The sequence below is a fragment of the Anas platyrhynchos genome, chromosome 2, assembly GCF_047663525.1.
Source record: "Anas platyrhynchos isolate ZD024472 breed Pekin duck chromosome 2, IASCAAS_PekinDuck_T2T, whole genome shotgun sequence".
NCBI lineage: Eukaryota > Metazoa > Chordata > Aves > Anseriformes > Anatidae > Anas > Anas platyrhynchos.
Window position 1 is genome coordinate 19,177,326 of NC_092588.1, and position 12,116 is coordinate 19,189,441.

Below are 12,116 nucleotides of genomic sequence, written 5' to 3' on the forward strand. Positions count from 1 at the left end.
AGGACTCCATGTCATTTTCTTACAGAAACCAGAAGTAAATCAATACTTAGAAAGCCGGAGAAGTCCAGTTGTTTGCACCCTTTTGTCCACTTTGAGTTTCAAAAGCGTGAATTTTGCAGCTCTGAAAGGACAAAAAGAGCACAGATGAAACAAAACTGGAAGCCACTTCATCAGCAGGCCACAAGCACCACGTATGAAAACCAATGTGCTCGTGGCTGCTCAGGAGCTGCTCCAGCTCCACATCCAGGTTTGCACAGTTCCTGTTGTACAGCAGGGAGGACCCAGTGCTGTTACATGCACAGTGCAGGTTTCAGTCTGAGCATCTTGTCTCTAAAACAGGCTTATGAAGCATGTGCCAAAAGGAGTGTTGTTTTGAATGGAGGCTTTATGGCTGAAGAACCATTTTTCCCGGTAGCTGGGCCATGGGACTTCTTGTCAGCTCTGCATGCAATCTGGAAGCTTGGGGCCCCAGGGTGAAAACGAGACTACTATCCTTCTTTCCACTTTTCATCTTCTGGTCAGAAGAATCTCTTGCCATGAAGGAGTTCAGCCTCCACATCCCGCACTAACTCAAACAACCGTTTTCAGGATCACTAATCTAAAGGGGTCCAAATCAGCAGAATGATTTTACATGCTTTTGTCTGTTTAGACATTTCCCCTTTAGACAAGTTAGACACTGAAATGTTTTGAGGACATAGTTCTCTGTGTCAGATTGTTGCCTTATAAAAAATCCTAATGCTACATTGGTGTAGAGAGACCAAAACTGCTACAGATTTCTTAAATGGGAAATTTGCCAGCTGTCTACCCTTTTAAGAGTGTATCTGGGAACCAGCACTTTCAGTGCATGTCACACCTAATGAATAAGAGAAAATGAATGGCCTAATGTACAACAAGCCTGCTCTCTGGGCCATTCACAGAATGAAAACTTTGGGTGCAGTTCAGGCAGAAGTTAGCTGGAGATCTATAATTGTGGGATTAGTGTCTAAATTCCTACCACGGGCAGGGGAATTTAGGTAATTAAGTCAATGTAAACCCATTTTAGGGAACTAACATTTGTGGCTGCATTGACAGCCAAGAAGCTACTTCAACAGAGACTAAATTATTCATACCCTATCCATACTAAGGCCATACGCTTAAAACACAGGTTTTAACACTGTCTCTTGATGTCCTTATCTCCTAGCACTTTGGTTCAGGTTCAGTGTCTATCAAAATGGATTCTGAATTTGGGGTTTTTAACCCAGAACAAAATGTAATTAAAATAATATTTTTTTTCCACTAAAATATAGTCAAGAAAGGCTAATTGGTATTATTTCTTTCTGCACTGTTTGTCAGAAATAACACTCAATGAGGGTTTTACAAAAAATTGCAAGGCAAGGAAAACTAGGCTTTTGATGTTCACCAGGTTCCTGCATGGAACTGACGTGGAACTGACGTGGGGAAACTCAGCTCAAGTATCCGTCCTTCTGACTCCCCTGCTGTCATCTACAAATCACCATATTAAACTGTTATCCAGGAAGGAGTATGAACAACAACATACTAAGTATGTCAAAACGTTGAGTGGATTATCAAACAGATCTAATTTGTAAAAGAAATCTTTAGTGCTCAGTAAGTGAATTATGAGATTAGTGTCATTGATGGGATAAACTTGGTATTCCACAAGGAAATATCAGGTTACTCAATGCATCCCAAAGTATTTATCTCCATTTAGTGCTCTGCACATTGTTATCAGAAACGATGATTACACAATAAACATCACTAATACTCAGCCAGCAAGACCCTGCCAAAATGCAATGCCCTTTTCAGTCCTGTGAAATAAGCTTCACTGACAAGGGTAAGATTGCACCTTCCTCCTTCCATAAAGGCGATATCCCTGAGGGAGTCATGTCAACCCCTGCCGTCTTTCCTTGTTACATTCAGCTTTAAACTGAAGCTTCTTTAGATTGTCTTTTTTATTTATTATTACTTTTTTTCCTATTGTAAATGCATGTGTAAAAGCTAATGTGGGCACGATCCAGAAACAGCTCCCTTCAGAAAGAAACTTTCAACAGTCCCATTGAAACTAATCATTCTGCTAATTTTGGGCTGTTTCTTCACATGATACCTGCAAAGAAGAACTAGAAATTCAGCTACAGAGAGACATGCAAGATGGGCTTTAATTTGAGGAAACTGCAGCTGCATTACAGCCACTTGGAACAAAGTGAAGTAGGTGCCACTTGAAGACTTTATGGGGCCTGTGCCCATACATCATGGACAAAAAAAAAAAAAGCTTTTTTTTTTTGTTGTTTATTATGAGTAGTTGAAGGATATGAAACTCCTGTGTGCACTGTCAAAAAAGTATGGGCTGACAATGGCCTTCTGCTGGGGTAAAAGAAGGTCTTTCTTTCTAAAAGTTAGTAACTATTTGCCAATGGCTTGGAAAGGCTGAAAGGCTGGTGGGAATTCCAGCATCCAGGTTCATAGGCATGACTTGGAGAAAGCTAGGGAGGGTGTTGTCCCCTGTAGAGTCTGGTCAGTTCTCATGTTTAGAGAACTCATCTGCAGTCGGCCAGTTTTTGCTTTGCTCAGACCAGATGATTACTGTACTTCCAAAATCAGTTTTGTCATGGGGTGATGCTCCTCGACGGTGTTGCTGGTGATTAGGGGTGTGAAAGCTGTCTCTGCAGCACATTCAGTCGCTGGGCTATTCCCAGCCAAGATCCAGTTTATTCCAGCTCAGTTGTAGCAAATGACCTACTCAAAAAAATAATGGGCAATTTCTCAAAAATGGTGTAAATCCAAAGACTTTCTCTTATTTCATAGGCAATGAACTTTGGATCCCCCCCACGTTACTTTCCAGTGGAAACCTGCTTCTGAGTTGTGCTTCTCTGACATCTCTATTTTCTTTTGTATATCCAGGTGAGACATAACCACTGCAAAATGAAACCATGTCACTGCTTGCCAGTGTTTAAAACAAAGCACAGAGGAAAAGAACAGCAGGTTGAGGAAATATCAGGAGACTCCCACTGAGGTTTCTCAGCAACTTGGATAAACAGCGTAGAGAAAGAAGGGAACAAAATGTAGTGGTTAAAACGGAATAAAAACGTACAAAGCTCGCAAAGAGGCCTTACCTACCAGGAACACAAGACAGAACACAATCTCCACAGTGAGAAGATTAGGCAGAGGTGGTGCTGCCTGTTGGTGATGATCTGATGAGGAAGGGAAAAAAAAAAAAAAAAAAAAAAAAAAAGCAAAGTAATGTCTGCCTGTCTATTTTGATGTCTTTTTTTTTTTTATTATTGTTATTATTTTTCCTTCTTCTGTGGTCCACTGATCACTTTGACCCAGGCAGTCATTTCATTTGCTGGTGACTGGTTTCCCGGTTTGTGCTCACTGGCCCCTGTGCTTCCCACACAGGCTTAAAAGGAGAACCAGTAATTCAGGAAGACTCCTAACACAGCAGGGTTACTTTGGTAATGTGGAGGGTTAAGACTGAAAACCAAGGTAGTTTAATTCTATTTTCAGAAATCAGTACCTAATGCAGGGTTATCTTTAATGACAGACACCATGGTGTCAAAGGACTGTGTCAGGTTTCAGACCTTTTCATAGTTTAAATTCCTATGTTTAATCAAAGGTTAACTGAATCATTGCTGGTGGTGAAGAGTTACTTCAATGTGGTGTTGTAGTGGGTGGCCTACAATAACTAATACCATATTCAGGCAGCAGTCTCATACATGCAAACGTATTTCCCATGCATGTCTCTGTGTACAGAAAATATATGTGGCAGTATATCTAAGCTATCTCTCAGGAGACAGTGCAAAATAACTCTAGTTGCAATTATTTTTAACAGCTTTCCCTAGCTGTTCATCCCCTAGCTGAATAAATGTAATTTTTGTCTTGAATCCTTAATAAATAAATAGATAAATAAAATCTCTCAAATAAAATGAAACAATTACTTTCCTTTGATTCCTGAGTGTCAGAACTCATATCTGCAAAATTCTGTTTCATTTTCTATGGCTGTATTTTATTATATGCCTTTTTTTTTCTCCATTGTTAGTAATTTGTCACTGTAGTAATTAATTTATGTGAAGAAGAGTATGGTGCAGAACCCAGATTTTTGTGTGTGTACAAGTGTAGCTTTGTACCAAGTTTTTAAGAATATTCCTTCTCATCCTTTATTCTGAGTTATGGTACCTGAATTTTTGTTTAGTTTGAATGGTGTTTAATATTTGGAATGTTAATAAATTTCACTGATTAGCTTTCTAAAAAGTATTTATTTTGCGGCAATGTATATTTTCATACTGCATAGGGCTTGACCAACTGCCTATGAAATTTCTATGATATCATTAAATATACTACCATATAAATTATTTTGTATAAATATCTGACACATATTCTAGATTTTGTTCATAAAGTTCCCATTTGTTTTTTTTTTTAAAGTAAATTATGTGATATGAGCTGCTTCAGAAAATGGAACAACCAAAAAAATAAAAAAAAAATAAACTAGAAAATGGAACAACCAAAAAAACTAAATGCTATTTTATTTATCCTGAACAAGGATTTCCACCGAAGATTTGCCATTAAGCAGAAATATTCAGGGCAGAGGGATTTCTTTTTAGAACTATTTGTGGTTTCACTTAAAACCTCAGAATGAAGTATTTGGGTTTCCAACAAAAGATTCACATATATTAGTGTTATGGTTGAAAACTTCTTTTTATTGAGTTTCCACCTCCAATTTCACTAAGGAAATCAACAATTAAATATAAATGGGAGACAATTATTGGCTTTCTGAAGAAAAATGTGGGAAAAATTGCATTTCCTGCCTCTTCCCTCCATAAGTTAACTAACATAAGGGCATGATAAAGACTTTCAAGTGCATTCTTATTTCTGTACCTCTGTAGCTCATGCATAACTGAGACAAATCTGCTGGAGACATAGTCACATAAAGCTACAGGTGATAAACCAAGCAGAGGAAATATTCCTTACTGTGATCAAGTACCAAATACAGAATTTTATGTAAAAATGTTTTTGGTTGTGTATCTTCTTCATTAACACACAAAGGAGAAACACTGTTTTCCTTGAGCCTCTTCAAAAATAACGCATGATTTGAGAGCAATTACAATTTGTGTAAGCCACAAAAATGTAGTCAATTTCCTATTCTGCATCCTGCAGCTCTTAAGAAGATAGCCTGGAAAAAAATAAAATTAAAAAAAAATAATAATAATTTAAAAAAAAAGTAGCAGGAATCCTCTCCCAGTTCTAGCTGGTGCAACAAGCCTTTCTTGCTGCACATCCCCTTTGGCTATTGCCTCTAAACCTGATTCCAAACACACCTTTAATTGAGCAGCCCACATGGAAATGAAATTTGTCGTAACTAGGGAAAGAGTTATGCCATAACATACCGTCCCTTAATTCAAAGGAAAAAGGAGATCCACTCTGCAGAACAAAGTTCTGGTGTTCTGTATTGTCTGGACAATGCACTGAATTTCTCACCAGCTTTTACCAAACAAAAGACCAGCTCTTGAATGGGTTAAAAAAGCAGTATGCTATCTGCTAGATGCAGAAAGTTATGCAAACTGACTAAGCCAGCCCCTCCTGATGTTGGATACATAAGGGCATTAAGAAAAGGGGAAACCTGCATCTGCTCTATGTTTATAGACAGACATAAAATGATTATTGTAAGAATTGTAGATAATATGATCCAATGTGGATACAAACCTCTGGAGTATCCGAGGAATTCATTTTAGTTTTGAGAAGACTTTGATCTACCAACATTGCCATTTTCTGTTCTAAATAACAATTAAGCCATTACAGCAGCATAACTTAAGCCAAGTTTTCTGTAGATTTCCACCCCATAACAATAGATGTCAGACTGTAATAAGAGATAATTCATATAACAAAAGAAATCATCCAAATTTTGATCATCAAAAGAAAAATAATATTTAAAAAAAAAAAAACACACAAAACAACCAACACTGTAATATAAAATTTAATCTAAAAATAAAATAAAAAAAGTTACATCTGCAGTTTTAAGCAAAGTACTGCTAGTTGAGTGATTAGATATCATGTTTGACCATAAAGTATTCATGGCCTCCCTTTGTTCCAAAAGCTAGCTAAGCTGTGAATTTATATTACTTATTTGTCCAATATTTTATACTGTGGTGGAAGTAATTAAATATGTCAATAATTTGTTACTTTAGACTCCTTGCCTCAAAAATCTGGTTTCAATTCCATCTGGACTAACATCCACAAGCTTAACTGTTTCAATATATCCAAGGCCAAAAAAAAGATGTTTAGTGTTAAATCAAAAATCTGGGGAACATTTCAATGACTCAATCACAAAAATAAGAATCATTAGCAGTCACAATTTCAGTTCTAAAACTTAGCAAAATAGCTCTTGAACATATGAGTGCACCCCTAGATATTGTGGCTTCCCTAGACACAGTGGACCTTGCTAAGATTTCACAGTGACGGAGATTAAACACAATGCTGAACAGGAAAACTTCAACAACAGTTGTTGCATTTAGCCAATGCCTTTGCCAAAAACACGCTGTTCAAGTTTGCTATAACTGGCATACACTGAACACAGTCTGTGCCATAAAGAAGAGAGAAGAAATGATCCTTAATGATCCTCACCTCTCAGTCCCTTGATTTTTCATGATTGACCAGTACCCATTTGGACAAGAGATGTGTAAGAGACATTTATTTCAAAGAAACCTGAAAAAACTGGGAGAGAGGGAAGGGATTAATCAAGAAGTAGATCTCCTTATTGCAGTTAAAGAAGTAAAATTATTTGTCCTCTTAAATCTTCCCTTCTCTTGTGTTTTATAGCACAATTTTACATATATATTTAAAGGAAAAGTGAGATTCTATTTTCTTTAACTGAAAATATCCACCCTAATTTTCTGTCATAAGTAAACACTTCACTGTGAAAGTATAACATAAATATACTAGATACTATTGCTTTTTATATTTGGCCATTTCAAATCTGAAATACTAGAATTTGCAGGTTAAAACCTTCCTGTTACATGTATTTGTCACTCCTTGAATGACAATCTCCAGCATTTTCCCTCCCTGAAGACCTTTTGAACTTTTTAGGGTAATTTGGAATATGTTCATTTGAAGATCCTGTTATTACTTCAATTTATTGTGATGCTATGTCACTCATAAAATGATTTGATCTGATTAGATGGTTAAAGCTCTTTTCTTAAGTTCTATTGAAAAGTTTTCATATAAATTTTTTTCATTTTGCTAACTCTTCTGTCTAACCTATTTTGTAGTGATAATGAAATCTCAACCATCATCCAAGTTGCAAGGCTTACTGTTACTGAAGAAGTTACTCTTGAAGCCATAACCTCATTACTCTCTTACAACAGCTCCTCCCTGTGTGATCATCTAATAACTCACTTCTCCAAGAAAATACCTGAATATATTTCACCACCAGCAGTTAACAAGGAAGCAAGAAATCACTTGATCCCAGTAGATCAGCAGGGGATGCGCTAAAACCAAAACAAAACCATTAATCTCCAGGTGATTCTAATGTCCAACCTACTTACCCAAAAGCATTGGTAAGCTTTTCTTAACTTGTACTTAACATTGTTCATGTTTACAAAATAAGTTAACCAAACTAATGCTCCTCCATTTACTCAGCTGAACTGTACTATCCTCCTGCTGCTCTGCTTGATCTTGCAGGTGACAGGATACAGTTTAGAGAAACTCTAAAATGTTTTAAAGTACTTTTTCTTTTTGCTTCCTGTTACTTTTGCAATGTTCTTTGTTTTAATACTGCAAGGGGAAAAAAAATTCTTCACAGTCTTCTTCACTTTTATTTATTTATTTTTCACAGTGTTCAATCCTCCACAATTCTATGAATCCTAAATGCAGGGCTTAAGCCTGGTAGTGATTTAGAAATCCTAAGAATCTAAGAAACACTTCTAATTTAATTTAGTGGTTTTACCTTTTCTTGAAGAAAATAAGTCTTCCAAATCGATTTAAAAATCCAAGATGTTTATATAATCAAAATACCTGAATAACCACAGTGAAAATTATTTATTTATTTTTGCTACTCTAGCAAATCACCCTGCACCTCTGCAGTAATAATATCCACCAAGAATTCCAACCAGCTAAGGCATGATCTCCACTTCCTGAGAACGTGGCTGTTCTCAGGCTGTCAATTTTTCCAAGGGTATCTCTATTTGATCTCTTGAAACAGTTTTGTCCCGTATGAGGCTAAAGCCACTGACATATAATTTCTAAGTAAATCCATGGGCTGCTTTTTCGATAAAGGGGTTATGCTAACCATGGCCCAGTCCTTGGAGATCTTGCTTGTACTAATCAAAAATGTAAAATATATCTGCTTAAGGTCCTCCAATTTCTAACCCCTCTATCCTTATCGGCTTTGGACAAATATTGCTTGGCCTGATGCCTTGTCAACAATATCATCCCTTGACACCTTAATAATCTTTGCTAGGACTGTTAGTACATATTTTAATCTTTTATTTGATTTCCATAAAACCTGTAGTGCTTTGTGAGCCTTCTCAGTCTTTCCAACTGGAGCAGCATTTACAGCATATTCTACAACTTTGTTATTCCCTCAGCTTTGCTTTTAAACTTCAGAATGTCCACACCTCCTGTATTTTCCACATAACTACAGTTGGTAAAATAAACTTCATAAATGGAGAATTATAAATAATAACAACAGTAAATGCAGTAGTGGGGTCTAATGGGCCTACATTAGCTATAGCAGTTAAAAGTGACATATATTACACTATGAAACAAGTTTGATGAAAAAAAAGATACATTTTTTGTTCTGAGGGCTATTCCTGTAGTGATTGAGTTTGTGATTAGAACTATCTGTGCAAATTTAACAATTTCTTTATCCATTAATTGACTTACTTGAGGAAGTCATTATCACTAAATGTATTTCATGACCAATCAGGTTCTGAACTACCATGCATCTTTAAAACTGCATGGTTTTGGAAACTGCCAGTTTTTAGAGGTTCCAATACTTCATGTCTGATACTGCTCTAATCTGCAAAAGTGCTTGTGGTCTTTCTCTACTGATGAGGTGAGTCTTGATGAGGATGGAAATAAATATGTTTATAGAAGGTTGAAAAGCCATACGTGAATTACTATTATGTAGGTTTCACACAATGGAAAAACCTAAATACCAATTAGAGCAGGAAACCGTTCCCACCCCATTCTGTTCAGCACACAGAAAGACAAGGCAATATGTGCCCTAATATTTTACAACCTGCCAAGAGAGAACAGATGGATGAGACAAACATATTGAGTTATAAATATGTCATCTGTTCCCAAGAAATCTCAAACCCCTAATTGGAGTCAATAGGCTGAATTTATACTGAGATCATAACCAATGAAGGGATGAGAGTTCTGTTCATCTACCACTACTTTTTAATCAAAATTGAGAGAACAATTTTTGCTAATAGTTTATCATGTCAATAACAGTAACTAATACTGTTATCTTGGAATCTGAAAAGACTTGTTCACTGATACCTGGAAAAGTTAAGTGATAATATACAAAGAAAATGTAATTGTATTAAGCCTTTAGCGTCTCAGAATCATACTGCATTCTGCCATGCAGTACTGCGATCACTATCATTGGAAAATCTGTGTAACTGTTGTTTTTGCAAATGTGTCTCAATTTCTCAGAGGTATTTGTTAAAGTGTGTAGGTAACCAGATAACCAAAGGCAGGTAACCAAAGACTCTACCTACCCAGCAGGCTGGCAGCAGTCCCATATTAAGCAGATGCATCACTCACATGCACCACCCCAGAAGAGGTATGGCATTGTTTTGCATCATCCTGATAGAGCCGGAGAAGCCTCTGAAGATCATGTCATCAAGGGACAGAAACCTACAGCCACTGCTGGGAAAGAGAAACAGAGAGATGGAAGCCCTTGACAATTTAAATCCCAGATGGATTTCCACTCAAGTGGTAGCAGCTGTGGACCCAGCGTGCTGAGTCAGACCTCCAGCCACTGAGGTTTTCTAAGAGGCTGTGGGTGGTACCTGACTGGTGGCTTGCGTGTTGTCAGCACAGAAGGAGGGATCCAGCTGCACTGACCAAAACATTGCACAGATAGTCCTTATAACATGTAATCTTTTCTGAGATCAGCAAGCACTGCAGACTTTGCATTCCTGCTTGGTGAATTATGAGTGAAATCAAACGTAATAATCCCAGATGTGCTGTTTAATCCCCTTGCAAAGACTGAAAATATGATAAAGTTTTATTTTTTTAAAATAATATCTTTTAAATAGAGATTTATAAGTTCATCTTATCAAACCTTCTGTGTTATTTTATTGTTGTCTTTCTTTTACATTTTTAAATTCGCATTTCAAACCAGAGTGATACTGCAGTGGTGGCCCAGTACTTTGTATCATTTCCTGTGAAGACTACCACACTGCTCCCTCCCCTAGACAAGTGATATTTACAGGGAAAGGCTTCAATTGAGCAACACTTTTTAAATGTAAACATAGGAAATAGTGTACCAGGTCAAACCCCTCTACTCTGTTTTTCTATACAGTAATATCTATAGAGAGTGGTCAACAGTTGAAGTGCAATAAAAAGGGTTAAACCACTGACTCCACTAATTTGCAGCTCCAGAACCTCTTCACTAAGAGATAATGTCTTTTATTTAATGACTACCTACACATTTTGTCGCACTATTTTTTCCAAACGTTTGCACATTTTACAGCATTTGAATTTTTAGTATCTCTGGTGTTCTAGGTTAAAGGTACTCACTTCAGCTTTTGTAGGAAAGTGAAAGACAATGAAAAATCATCCCCTGCTGTACGCCACTCCTGATTTTAATGGACTACATATCCCTTCCTTTATCTTTTGCTTAGCAGTAAAAGTTCCTTTTTTGTTTTGAACAGTACAAAAACTGATCCAAAACTTCAATCTTGCCCTCCTTTTCTTGCTCTCCTTCTCTTTCCTCCGCTATAGTATTCTCCTTCCGATGGAGGGAACATAAATGCAGACAAAACTAAAGATGTAAGAACCCCACAGCATTGCACAGTGACAGTGTTTTTGATTCCTGTTTTCCATTCTGTTCCTTTCCAACATTTGATTTCCTTTTCCGATTACTATTGAACAATAAGTTGATCAAATAACAAGGTGAGCTCAAAGTTGCAGTAATGTGTAAAACTAGCTTTCTCCCACACATGTATATGTACCAAAAATCTTGAAGGTACAGTCAGGGATCCTTTTTTTTTTTTTTTTTTTTTTAATGCTGTTAATCAGAAATAGAAATAATTTGAAATTGAATTGGGAGGGCGAGGGAGGAGGAACAACAAACAACAACTATTAAAAATATTTCTAATATTAATCTATTATGTTCTTGCAAGTTATTATCTTCTAAGTTATATATACTGGCACAGGTTGTTCAGAGAGGTTGTGGAGTTTCCACCTTGGAGACCTTCAGAAGCTGCCTGGCTGTGGTCCTGGGCACCCTGCTTCAGCAGGGGTGGGACCAGGTGGCTCCAGAGTCCCTGCCAACTTCATCCGTTCTTGATTCTGCAATTTCAGATAGATTTTAGAATACTTTTATAAAAAGTTACTTACTTTTAAAGCAGAGTTAAAAATCCATTTCTAAAGAAAATAAACAAATCCTGCTCCATTTACACCAGTGAGTACTCTCTTTAAAGAATAATCTGTACTCACTAGTGATGATTTAAATCAAGGGTTGTCTTAAATGGAGTGGATATAGTTTTGGAGCTATGTAATACTTTGGCAAAGTTCTTTTAGCAAAATGTTTTGCATGACAAAAGCAGAAAATTGTTAATTACTTTTGAAAAAGCTTATTGCAACAGGGACTTATTGTCCCTTGCATAGTTATCACCAAGTATGTATCATTTGACCTCAGAATTACTCTGCAGTGTGAAACAGCCCAGAAAAATAAATAAATAAATAAATAAAAATCAGTGGGGAATCATTCAATCTGACCCTGAATTTGCAAATTCTTTCCTCTCTTTAGATATACATGTGCAAGTCTACTTGACATCAATGTGTTAAAGCCTAATGACATTTCTTGCAATTAGCTTTGACTAACTCACTTGATGCAATATGAGTTTTTTCACACATATCTAAGATCAAAATTTGGCAGAGCATTAAAAATG

At 36.7% G+C, this 12,116-nt stretch overlaps 1 long non-coding RNA gene across 2 annotated transcripts; it reads right to left on the reverse strand.

The window, feature by feature from the left end:
- Positions 1-4,697: 4,697 nt before the first annotated feature.
- On the reverse strand, positions 4,698-9,971 carry LOC106019064 (uncharacterized). Of its 2 annotated transcripts, XR_001193616.5 has the most exons (4): positions 9,714-9,971; positions 7,400-7,475; positions 6,613-6,702; positions 4,698-5,164 (listed from the first exon to the last, which is right to left on the reverse strand). It is a non-coding gene; the product is annotated as an uncharacterized lncRNA (long non-coding RNA). The 2 variants fall into 2 exon arrangements; XR_002405012.4 differs by lacking the exon at positions 7,400-7,475 and having other exon boundaries at positions 9,714-9,956.
- Positions 9,972-12,116: the final 2,145 nt, after the last annotated feature.